The sequence below is a fragment of the Ambystoma mexicanum genome, chromosome 3q (assembly GCF_040938575.1).
Source record: "Ambystoma mexicanum isolate Mex_15411 chromosome 3q, UKY_AmexF1_1, whole genome shotgun sequence".
NCBI lineage: Eukaryota > Metazoa > Chordata > Amphibia > Caudata > Ambystomatidae > Ambystoma > Ambystoma mexicanum.
In genome coordinates, this window is record NC_090926.1 from 378,776,612 (window position 1) to 378,790,036 (window position 13,425).

The following is a 13,425-nucleotide window of genomic DNA, read 5'->3' on the forward strand; positions in this document are numbered from 1 at the left end:
AAGACGACTTCCACCCCCAGGCCGTGCTCCAGGAGACGGAGCCCGCAATTAAAGCCAGCGAGGCCCCACGTTCGAAGGACAGGGACACCTCTCCGATCCTCGACGCCAGGCGTTGAAAAACTCCGGAGCCACTAAGGGACAGGGAAAACATTTTTCTACGCACGGGGAGGGGGGAAAACAGCAGAATAAACTACCTGTACATTCTTCCACACCTGTGAAACACTCCACCCCCCCTAAACAGACAGACAAGCCCAGGTCTGCTGATAGGTCCACAACCAGCAAAGCTACTCAAGATAAATCCCATAGACTTGCTGAGAGAGTCATTCCCAGTTCCAAAAAATGGTCTAGTGAAGACATAGATAGGGTCATGTCAAGAATGTCTTCTTTGGCTGATTTTTATGATAAAAATCCTGAACATTTCCTCTCGTATGATCCACAAGGGGCCACACCCTCAGGCTCTACTGATCCTATCCCCCCGAGTAAGAAGGCCCGGTTTGAAACCCCGATGAGGTCTGAACCCTTCGAGGTACAACCTTACGCAACACCATACTCACGGTATCAAGAAGAGGCTTCCTTTTGTGGAGACCAAGAATTTGGTATGATAGAAGAGCAAACCGGGACGTGCTACTATGGGGATGATGAGGAACAGGAAGAAGAAGAGGATAACCCGGAAACATACAGAGTAGATTCCCCGGTAGAGAACGAAGCCCCGGTTACCGACTCCCCGGTCGATAATCAGCCCCTCCTAAATAAGATTCTCGCTCGCGCAGCAGAACATTTCCACATTGACACCCACGGTGTACAGGAGGAAAGGAACTTCGCAGAAGAGTTAGTGGGAGAAAGGAGGCCGGTTGCCCAGACCATCCCTATCCTTAAATCCATTCAGCAGAGAATAGATCTGTCCCTGGTGAACCCAAACCTCACCAGAGCAGTCAATCCCAGGGTTGAAAAACTTTTCAGGGCAGCTCAGTCTGACCCTCTCTATATAAGAGGGCATCTGAAGCCAGACTCCCTAGTTGTTACCAACACTCGTAAGAGGGCTGGAACACCCTTGACTTCGTCAGAAGCTCCTCCCGACAAGGAGAGCAAAAAACGATAGTTTCGGCAGGAAGGTAGCCTCAACGTCCGCCTATCAAGCAAGGATTGCTATCTCCACCACCCTGTTGGCCAGCTACAACTGCCATCAGTGGGAAGAAGTTGAGGCTCTCATAGCCTCTGCTCCTGAACCGTTAAAGGGCCAATTAGCTCGGATTTCCGCAGAGGGTAGAGCCATGTCTGGTTGCATTTTGAAAGCAACCTTCGACGCCGCGGATAACGCAGGCAGATTGATAGCAGAAGTTACTGTTATCAAGAGACATGCGTGGTTACGGCACTCTGGTTTTAAGGCTGAAACTCAGTCATCATTGTTAGACAAACTGGTGGAAGCCGATCTGTTGTTTGGTAAGGCGGTCGAGGACGCACTGAAAAATGCCAAGGACGAATACGAGACTCAAATCCCTTGGCCAGTTAACCAATAAACCCCCTAACCAGAGAGGGAATAGTAATTTTCGTCGCCCATGCGGCCAAAATTCCCAGAGAGGATCAAACTATTCCCAGGGGCAGGGTACACAGTGGAACAACAACCAACAGTCTACCCAGGGTTACGGCAGAGGTAATAGGAGAGGTCATGGTAAAGGTAGAGGCAGCCCCAGCAAGGGAGGCGGCACGCCTCCACCAAAGCAGTGACGCTCAGTTCAGGGTCCCTTCTCACGCAACCCCAGTAGGGGGACGCATTTCAAACTTCACCCAGGCTTGGCAAGGGATCACATCAGACAGATGGGTGCTGTCAACAGTATCCACGGGATATTGTATAGAGCTACTGCAGCGTCCCCGGAACCATCCTCCACGACAGAGTACACTCCTTAGAACATCAGAAGATTCTCCTCGAGGAGATCGCCATTCTTCTACAAAAGGACGCGATAGAACTTGTCCCGGGACACCAGGTAAACAAGGGTATTTATTCAACTTACTTCCTTGTGCCAAAGAAAGACTTGACAATGCGCCCAGTATTGGACTTACGGCCTGCCAACAAGTATGTCAAGCCCCAAAAATTTTCTATGACCACGCTACAAGAGGTAATCCCCCTCCTAAAAAAGGGGGATTACATGGCAACCTTGGATATGAAAGATGCTTATTTTCATATTTCCATGTTCCCAGCGCACAGAAAGTACTTGCGCTTCAAAGTGGACAGTCGCCACTACCAATTCAAGGTACTGCCCTTCGGGATAGCTTCAGCACCAGGGGTATTCACCAAGGTACTGGCGGCGGCGGCTGCACACCTACGCAGGGAGGCAATCCCAGTGTACCCTTATCTGGACGACTGGCTCATAACGGGGGAAACCCCAGGAATTTGCAGGACAAACATTCAAAGGACTATCGACCTCCTCCACGAATTAGGCTTCTCAATCAACGAGAAGAAGTCAAGCCTGGTGCCAAGCACCTCAAAACAATTCCTAGGAGCAATCCTGGATACCCAGGAGGGGTTGACCTTTCCTTCAGAAGAAAGAATTCGGAATATACTTCTGCAAATTCCGCATTATCAGTCCGGTCAACAAATAACGGTACGCAAAGCAATGCGTTTACTGGGCATGATTGCGTCATGCATTTACCTGGTCCCCCACGCGCGCCTGCGCATGCGTCCCATGCAGGAATGGTTGGCGAAACAGTGGTCTCAGGCAAGTGGTCAGTGGGACGATCTAGTGGTCGTTTCGCCAACACTGGTACAAAGCCTTCACTGGTGGACAAGAGAGAATCTCGCAAAGGGGAAACCCTTTTACGATCCCAAAGTACAGGCAGTAGTCATTACAGATGCATGTCTGACGGGGTGGGGAGCTCACCATCTCCACCACACAGCTCAGGGTCTCTGGTCTCACTCAGTGGCCAAGAACCACATCAACTTGCTAGAGCTTCTGGCAGTATTCAGAGCGCTTCAGGCGTTCGAGCCCCATCTACTAAACCTGTCAGTGCAAATCCGGACGGACAGCACCACAGCCATGTTCTACCTGAAGAAGCAAGGAGGGACTCGCTCGCCAAATCTGTCCAAGCTTGCCCAGAAAATCTGGATATGGGCACTCAGACGGAACATCTTCCTGTCATCACAACATGTTCCAGGGGAGCTCAATTCCCTAGCGGATGCTCTGAGCAGAGACTCCCTCCCAGAGGAACACGAATGGGTTCTTCACAGAGAGGTCGTAGAAGATCTCTTCTCTCAGTGGGGTTTCCCCACTATAGACTTATTCGCCACAAGCGAAAACAAACAATGCCCAGGATTTGCATCCAGGTTCCCCCAACCAGACTCCCAGGGGAACGCCCTGTGGATGAACTGGTCAGGGATGTTTGCGTACGCTTTTCCACCAACTCCTCATCAGGAAAGTGGTGAACAAGATGAACAGGGAATCGATGACGCTCGTCCTAGTTGCTCCCATGTGGGCAAGACAACCGTGGTTCCCACACCTACGCAGGATGGCGGTGTGCGAGCCCATCAAACTTCCAGCCTGGTACAACCTACTGTCCCAGCACCAAGGTCAAAGGTCAAACAGTGCACCAGCAACCCAACTCAATGAACCTGGCAACATGGCTCCTGAGGTCATAGAGTTTGGACACCTCAAATTGCCACAGAGGTGTATGGACATCTTAAAGGAATCTAGGAAGCCAAACACAAGGCACTGTTACTTTGACATGTGGAAGAGGTTCGTTATCTAGTGCCAAAGTAGACAAATCAACCCAGTTGATTGCACTCCTTCCACTATTGTTACGTACATGCTCCACCTGCTAGATGCAAGATTGGTTTTTAACTCACTGAAAGTACACCTGGCAGCTCTCTCGGCTTACACCACTTCCCATAGCAAGGTGTCGTGGTGGAAAGTACCAGTAGTTAAAGCCTTCATGGAAGGAGTAAAGAGACTTCACCCTCCTATTTCAAACCCACCGCCAGGGTGGGACCTTAATGTGGTGCTAGCCAAGCACATGGGCCCCCCTTTCGAACCCATGCATAAAAGCAGTCTCAAACACCTGACTTATAAAACGGCCTTCTTAGTAGCTATTACTTCTATAAGAAGGGTCAGTGAAATTCAGGCTCTGTCAGTGCAGGATCCTTTCTTTTCTATCCATAAAGACAAACTGGTTTTACGCACACACCCTAGGTTCTCACCTAAATTTATATCAAAATTCCATGTAAACCAGTCCATCGAGCTTCCGGCTTTCTTCCAGAACCCTACACACCCTAGATGTGCGTAGGGCGGTCCTCTACTATGTAAATAAAACAAGACCGCTAAGGAAAACAGATCAACTGTTTGTCTCCGTAGCTACAGGCAGAGAGGGGGATCGCGTCTCTAAAGGTGCCATCTCGAAGTGGATTATTAACTGTATCCAGCTGTGTTACTCACTCTCTGAAAAGACTCTGCCTTTTACGCCAAGGGCCCACTCTACTAGAGGCATTGGGGCCACTCTGGCTTTCATTGCAAATGTTCCCCTCGACACCATTTGCAAAACGAGCTACTTGGAGCTCTATTCACACTTTTACTCAGCATTACTGCATTGACACCCATTCCAAGACAGATACACAAGTGGGACAAGCGGTTATTTGCTCATGACCCTTCTCACATCCCACCTCCTTCTTCTGGTACTGCTCGCTAATCTATGCACAGCATGTGATCTAAGCAGATTCCACAAGCCTCAGGAGGGATACATTACTCACCGTAATCGTATTTCTGATGCTTGTATCTGCTTAGATTCACATGCGACCCACCCTTCCTCCCCTCCGAGAGAAGGCGCATGATTGCTTGTAGTCTTACCTTTCTGTCTATCTGCTTGGATTATCTGTACTCGTGCTACTCCTCATGCTACCTCATGTCAGAAAAAATACAATCTGAGGATCCTAGACGCGTGAGGGATCTTGGGTACAGTGGACGTCACACTAGGGATAGTATTACTGGCACGCCCTGTGTCAACGCCCATTTTCGAGTTTCGAAAAAACAAACTGTAATACTCCGCAGCTTCCACTAGATGTCGGCCTATGCACAGCATGTGAATCTAAGCAGATACAAGCATCAGAAATACGATTGCGGTGAGTAATGTATCATATATATATTTTTCCCCTTAGGCTGGTGGATCTGCTTAGATCACATGCTATGCATAGGCCGACATCTAGTGGTAGCCACAGAGTGTTACATTTTTTGTTTTCGAGACTTGAAAAAGGATGTCAACGGGGCGTGCCAGTAATACTATCCCTAGTGAGACGTCTACTGTACCCATGGTCCTTCATGTGGCGTGGTCCCTCAGATAGTTTTTTTCCACCATCATAGTCGGACGCAAGTTGCAGAGTTACTTTTTCTGGCTAATGTCATTACTTATACAAAGTTTCAAATTTAGACTTTCATTCTGTCCTTTCGACGACAGTACACCGCAAGATCTGCAGTGACGGCTTTCGAGGACAAGACCTTTGTCGACAACGACTCCCGTCTCGATTAATTTTGTCGGCTGCCTACCTAGGCCCCAATGGGGCTCGGCACTGCAGAGTATTGTGGGTAGGGGGTCCTAATTCATCTCATTTAGAGAATGCTCGTTTCCCTATACTTTCTTTTATCCCGCCAGGCTGCCATTTTTCCATGCTATGGAAATCACACCATTTAAAATCTGTCCTTCCTGTAAATCCCTGGAAGGATTCAAACAGGGTGTGTAACCTCTGCCTTCCTAGGTATAATTCTGAAAAACAGTGCAAGTCCTGCAGTCTTTTTCAGCCAAAAACTTTGAAGGACCAGAAAACGAAACGCTGGGCACACCACGCCACACACGCTGGGGCCGCCATGGGCGTTAGGAGCCTCCATCGATGGCACATCAGCGTCCTAAGTGGCACCAAGGGCGATCGGGACCTGATGGATTCTTGCGTGCGAGCCCCTGACTCCACAGGCAGCCCAGTGGTTCTGCTACGGAGACGACACTTGGCAGCTCAGGAGCTCTCACTGCATGCCACACTAACCCCCCCCCCCGCACCCACTCGCCTATGGCTGACAGTTGACAGCGTTGTCGACCGATAAGCAACACGCAGTGTCAAGGGAAGGTCTGAAAATTGCCCCATGACAGGCTCCCGAAACAGATGCCGAAGTCCGTTTCCGACACCCTGAGCAAATCAGGATAGTACTTGGGTTCTGCCAAACAAGCGTCAGACCGATCAACGGCCCCTGTAAAAAAAATTAAAACATGAGTGAACTCATTAAAATACACATCTCAGTCGCCTCAAAGCATAGACGTAAAAAAACTCAAACAAAAATCGTCGATGTCCCTATTCTCGAAATCACAGGTTACAAAGGATAAGGAACAATTTGCCCCTACTGATACCATCACGGGGGCAATGCGCCACAAACAGCCCCCTGCTCCAGAACCTTTCACTGCCCCTGCTCCCAGTGTGTTACCAAGCTCCTCCCAATGGACCCCGGAACAGTTTCGTAGAGTTATGAGGAGAATGTCTAACTTTGTTAACTTTTTTTGATCAGCACCCAGATTACCTTACCAACCTCCATGGGCCCCCTCAAGGGGAAGCAGCTACCAGGCAGCCTGACGCCAAAAGAGCCCGCATGCATACGACACAACCTAGTACCTCTACCTACCAAGACGTGTCTGATGACCTATACTAATATGACACTGCATGTTCGCAAAACCCTGGCTCATTAGCAGACCAAGAGGACATGAAGGATACAGACCAATACTATGACAATGTAAAAATCATTCAATCTCCAGACCATTTTGACAAATCAGTGGCTGATTCCCCTGTGGATAACCAGCTGCAGTATAATGGTCTTCTTTTAATAGCTGCAGAGCACTTTAAAATGTATGCCCAGGAAGCACAAGTCGATAAAGACTTTGTAGAGGACATCCTCTGTGATGAGAAATCTGCAGCACGGTTAATTCCACTGCTCCAATCTATTCAAAGGCGCATTCAGCTTTCTGTACTCGCCTCCAATCTGACGAGGGCAGTCAATCCTCGCATTGAGGAGATGTTTAGACCAGCCCCATCAGATCCATTGTACATCAGTGGGCAGCTAAAGCCACACTCTCTCGTAGTGACCACCACAAGGAAAAGAGCGGGCATACCTTTTGCATCTGCCGAAGCTGCTCCTGACGAGGAGAGCAAAAAGATGTACACCCTAGGTAGGAAAGTAGCTTCCTCTGCAGCTTACCAAGTGAAGATAGCCAACAACACTATGCTACTGGCGAGTTGTAATTGCACCAAGTGGGATGACCTCTCACAACAGATACTCGGCCCCAGAGCCCCTACAGACACAGCTTTTACAAATGGTAGCTGAAGGTAAACAGGTGGTAAACTGCAATTCAAAGAACAATCGATGCAGCAGACCATGCAGGCTGAATAGTAGCTGAGGGTACCCTCATCAAACGCCATTCATGGCTATGCCAATCAGGAAACCCAATCCACCCTTTTAAATATGCCAATTGAACCTAACTCCTTATTTGATAAAGCGGTTGAGGGCGCACTGAAAAGTGCTAAGGAGTACGACACCCTCAAATTGCTGGGACAACTCACAAACAAACCCTTTGTGCAGAGAGGCGGGTTTAATACACACTGTTTTAGAGGACAATACTCCCAGCAGTCCTCCAACTACAACCAAGGCGTACAAAATGAATCTTGGTGTTCGTCGCAGGGGTAGCCCCCCCAACTAAATTTTCAAACGGGGGCACAGAAGGTACAGAAGTAGAGGCAGATCCTCCTCCACCAGAGGCTCCACTCCACCAAATAAATGACCACCCACTACAACTCCCCTCCCATGCCTTTCCAGTAGGAGGTTGCATTTCTCAGTTTCCTCATGGCTGGGAGGGGATCACTTCAGACAACTGGGTACTTTCCACTGTGGCGGGAGGCTATTGCATACAACTCAAACAAACACCACCCACTCACCCAACCACCCGCCAAGACGAAGACAAACGACGCAGGAGGAACAGCGCAGTCTGCTGGAAGAGGTCAAAGCACTGCTGCTAAAGGACACCATAGAAATCATCCCGGCAAAACCGGTAAACAAGGGTATCTATTCAGTGTACTTCTTTGTGCCAAAGAAATACCTAACAATGCGCACTGTACTAGACCTGTGCCATGCGAACACTTATGTCAAGCCTCAGACATTTTGCATAACAACACTGCAAGCCGTAATCCCACTACTAAAACAGGGGGGCTACATGGCAACCTTGTACATGTAAGATGCTTACTTTCATATTTCAATGTTCCCAGCGGACAGAAAATTCCTACGCTTCAAAATAGCGAATCAACACTACCAATTGAAGGTGCTACCCTTCGGCATGGCCTACGCTCCAAGGGTATTCGCCAAGGTATTAGCGGTAGTGGCGGCGCACCTATGCAGAAGATTAACCCCATTATACCCTTGTCTGGACGCCTGGCTGATAACAGGGGAGTCCCCTCAAATTTGCAAGCAAAATACCCAATGGACGGACAATCTTCTGTTCCAACTGGGATTCTCAATCAACGAGAAATGATCAAGTCTCATTTCAAGCAAAACCAAACAGTTATTAGGAGCTATCATAAAGACGGGTGCAGGGCTAGACTTCCCGTCAAACGAAAGAGTAAAAAACATACTGCTGCAAATACCTCCATATCTAGCCGGTCACCAAATAACCGTACGCAAAGCAATGTGCTTACTCGAGATGATGGCTTCATGCATTTACCTGGTTCTTCCCGCACGGTTGTGCATGCTCCCAATGCAAGAGTGGGTAGCGAAACAGTGGTCTCAGGCAAGCGGTCAGTGGGACCATCTAGTGGTTGTTTCTCTAACCCTAATTCAAGTGCTACTTTGGTGGACAAAGGAAAATCTGTTAAAGGGGTAAACCATTTCACAACCGCACAGTGCAAGAGATTGTTAAAACAGACCCATCACTCTACGGATGGGGAACCCATTACCTTCACCGCACAGCGCATGGCCTGTATACACAGATCACATCCCACAATCACACAAACCTTTTGGAGCTGCTGGCAGTGCTCAAAGCCATACAATCCTTTCAACTGCACCTAACAAGTGAAACAGCACAAGTCCTCATAGACCGCACCACTACCATGTTGTACATAAAAAAGCAGGGAGGCACCCTCTCAATCTGTCCAGGGTAGCCCAAAAAATGTGGAGCAGAGATATTTTAAACTATTTATTTTCCCTTTGGGGCTATCCTCCTTTGGACTTGTTCGCCACAAGCCTAAACACACAGCGCCCAGACTTTGCATACAGGTTTCCCCAACCCAGATCCAAGAGGTATGCCCTCTGGATGTGCTGGTCAGGGAAATTGGCTTATGCTTTTACCACCAATGCCACTCCTGATCAGGATAGTGCACAAGATGCACCAGGAACACGTAACTCTATTCTTGGTTTCTCCTATGTGGGCGAGACAACTTGGTTTCCGCATCTGCGCACACTGGCGATGTGCAATCCAATCAATCTCCTGTGCCCCTTCCACATGCTCACCCTACACGGGGGACAACGTTAAACCACATCCTCAATCTATGTACTTGGCAGCTTGGCCCCTGAAGTCATAGTTTGGACATTTAAAACTACCTCAAAGCTGTATGGAAATCTTCAAAAGAGGCACGTAAACCAAACATCGGACACTGTTACTTTAACAAATGGAAAAGATTTATAATATGCTGCCAGTCAAAAAATGTAAACCCTATTGAATACCCCATCACACATTCTTCATTACATGCTCCACTTCCTAGACTCTGGCCTAGTATTCAACTCCAAGAAAGTTCACCTAGTTCCTCTACCCGTGCACTCCACTTCTCAAAACAAGGTGTCCTGGTGGAAAGTCCATGTTAAGGCATTCATGCAGGGAGTAAAATGGCTTTACCCCCCTGCCCCCACCCCCATTTAAAATCCACCTCCAGGGTGGGATCTCAATCTGATACTCACAAAGCTCACATGTCCTCCTTTTGAGCGTATGCACAAATCCAGCCTTAAACCCCTAACATACAAATCAGCTTTTCTGGTGGCCATCGCCTCCATGAGAAGAGTCGGTGAACTACAAGCGTTCAGTGCAAGACCCTTCTTTATTATCCACAAAGACAAGGTGGTACGAAGAGCACACCGTAGGTATTCACCTAAGTTCATATCCACGTTCCATGTTAACCAATCCATTGAACTACCTGCTTTCTTTCAAAACCCTTCAAACTCTACTGAGAAACACCTCCATACACTAGATGTAAGGAGGGCGGTCCTTTACTATGTACACAAGACACAGCCACTAAGAAAACAGACCAACTAATCTCCATAGCACCTGGCAGGGAAGGTGATCTCGTTTCAGAGTACGCCATCTCCAGATGGATAGTGAAATGCATACAGCTCTGCTACTCCCTATCGAACAAAACCCTGCCTTTCACAAGGCCAAAGGGCCTTTATTGCAAATGTCCCTCTGGACGCCATTTGCAAAGCAGCTACATGGAGTTCCATAAATACTTTTACTCAGTATAACTGCATTGACACACATTCTAAAGCAGATTCACAGGTGGGACAAATGGTGCAAAAACATCTATTTGCCGCTGTACCTTCTCACAACCCACCACCTTCTCCAGACACTGCTCGCTAATCTCTGCATAGCATGTGATTTAAGCAGATCCACAAGCCTCAGAAGGGATACATTACTCGCCGTAATCGTATTTTTGATGCTTGTATCTGCTTAGATTCACATGAGCCCACCCTTCGTCCCCTGTGGAGTAGGAGATGCATAGATGTTATCTGACTCTATCTACTCTTATGTGCTTTATTACATCTGTACTCGCGCTACACTTCATGCTACTTCATATCGGAAACAAATCAATCTGAGGGACCTCGATGCATGAAGGTCCATGGATACAGTAGACGTCACACTAGGGATAGTATTACTGGCACACCCTGTCAACGTCTTTTCGAGTTTCGTAAGCAAAAAATTTAATACTCTAGATGTCGGCCTATGCATAGTAAATCTAAGCAGATGCAAGCATCAGAAATACGATTGCGGTGAGTAATGTATTATATAACTTCAATTTGTACATTTCCATGGATGTATCTTTTAGATATGTTTTTATAAGTACATGCAGGCAAAAAAGAAACTCTGTGAAGGGCATTGACTTGGTGCACCATTGTGAGTAGCATGTGCACATCCCACATGGATCCCATTACTCATCCACCCCTGTCGACAGCGAAGTTACTAGTAAATGAAATGTAATTCTCGACCACCCAATTAATGGTGGACTATGCAAACGTTAGACCTCAAAATAGATGCATGCTGCAAAAATACTGTTAAAGCAAAATTATTATTCTCATACCGAGACAGCCCACTGCAATAGGGCACATCTAAAGGAATTCTAAAAAGAGAAAGAATGGACTTGAGCAAAGTGGGGGAAGCAACAAAACAGGGAATAAATAAACTCTGATTAATAAATGGAAATTGAACTCCAAGCCCTTCTTAATTTAGTCCATGTCTATTTGCCCCCCCCACTGCCCTCTCCCGCCCTCATCTCCCTGTATTGGTCTTCCACAACGGGACAGACCCTAAAACGTTGCAACACTTTTTTGTACTAAATAAAGGTAACTGCATGATATGGAATTAGTGTGCAACTAATGAAGGAGATTCCATGTCGGAATCGGCTGTAGGTTTCTTTTTTTTTGTTTACTGATGATAAATCTGACCGCCAGTCAACAACCTCTGTTGGAGGGACATGCCTTTGAGTGACCAAATGGAGTGAATGGCATTTTGAGGGTTCTGCTACCAGCTATAGGGCAGATATGTTCACCTCGTGCATTGCTGTCCATCTTTGAGCCAGTGCTTTCATGTACCATCCACCCATTTGTCGCTGCTGGGTTATTTTGAGTGAGCTCAAAGAGGGTATTGCCACTTAGTTTGAGGGACGGTCTTTCCCAGTAAAGGTCTCTATGGTTTAACTATGTGCCCATGCATTATTTCACAGGTCTGGGCATCCAGCTGCCAAACCTCTTCAATTATAGCTGTATACTGTTTCTTTGGTCCTGGCTTTAGAGGCAACCATGGCACACGTGTGTCTCCAATAGCTGTTTGGGATGATGGTCTTGGAACCATCGTTGGAACTGGGGCTGTTTTTTTGACCGAAGGTTAACTTTTCCTAAACAAACTCCCTACAACACATGCATAAGCACAGGTTCTGGGATTAAATGCCAGTGGCGCATTCCTGTTTGGTTAGTGTTATTTACAGAGAGTGTTCCCCCATGTGCAACTCCCCCCCGCTCCCCCCCACCCCGACCCCAATCTATATTCCTCTCATGGTACCCCCGCCCCCTATAATGGGAGTGCCACTTTCAGTTGAACATGATTTCCCACTGGCATTCCATTGCCGGCATTGTCACTTAGAAAGGTGTCCATCAAGGGGCACCAGTGGTTTCAGTTCTTTTGGAATTCCCGGGCCTAGTGTGGATTTTGTCCTATGACTGGCAGTGGCCTCAAAGTATGGACCCAAAACTCCGCTATTCTGTCATTGAGAAAGTCCCTGTATCGCTTCCACTAATGGAGCAATTAGTTGTTGCTCAACTTCCCATCGTAGTGGAATATGGGGCAAAACGTGGAGAGGATATATAGAGGGGGAGCACTGTCTAGGCTGGAAGGGTCACCGTGCCCTCATCCCGCTCTTTGAGCTGGTGGACAAGCACTCTGGAGTGGCTGCAAGGCATATAGCGCTCAACTAACCACCAAAATAAATAAATAATTAAATGGGGATATCGCTTGCTAGCAGGCACTGTTAAAGCACTCCGACATCATGCTTGTACTAGTCTTTCTCTCCTTGGCTCGAATGTAACACCATGACGGAGCTCTCCTTTTCGATGCTATTGGCGCACTAACGGAATGCTTATAGTTTCACACCCCAGTAGGGCACCTCTTGGGCTATAGAACATTAACCACATTCTTCAGTTTGCTTGCTGCATCAGTGCAGAGTATCTCTAGCCCATAGATCACTCGCACATTCTTTCCATTCCCTGTGTTGCACTGACCGTGCCCGTCCCCTTATTCTGTGCACATAGCAGGAGTGGTTGATCCAAGTTCGTGCTGACAACATGCTCCCACCAGGCTGTCTCGCCCTGGCAGGGCATTGCCATTATGCCACATTAGAATGACCAGATAATGTTGCATGAATAACACACCATAACAAGACACTCTCTATACTATTGCTTAGTGGAAAGATTTGAATATCTACCTCCCCACCCCTTGATGCATGCATAGATTGTTCGCTTTAGCATTGTTTCTGTCTCGGTGCTCTCTAGCCCGCTGTCTCATACAGTGGTGGGGATAACTTTTCCTAGCTTATAAAATGCTGTTGCATGCTCCGATCAGCCTATCAAATGCAGCAGGACTGCTCATTGGACGCAGATTGTTCAT

At 47.6% G+C, this 13,425-nt stretch overlaps 1 protein-coding gene across 4 annotated transcripts in view; it reads left to right on the forward strand.

The window, feature by feature from the left end:
• TNIP1 (TNFAIP3 interacting protein 1) overlaps window positions 1–13,425 on the forward strand; it is a 435,211-nt gene that overhangs the window by 373,856 nt on the left and 47,930 nt on the right. The window lies entirely within an intron of this gene.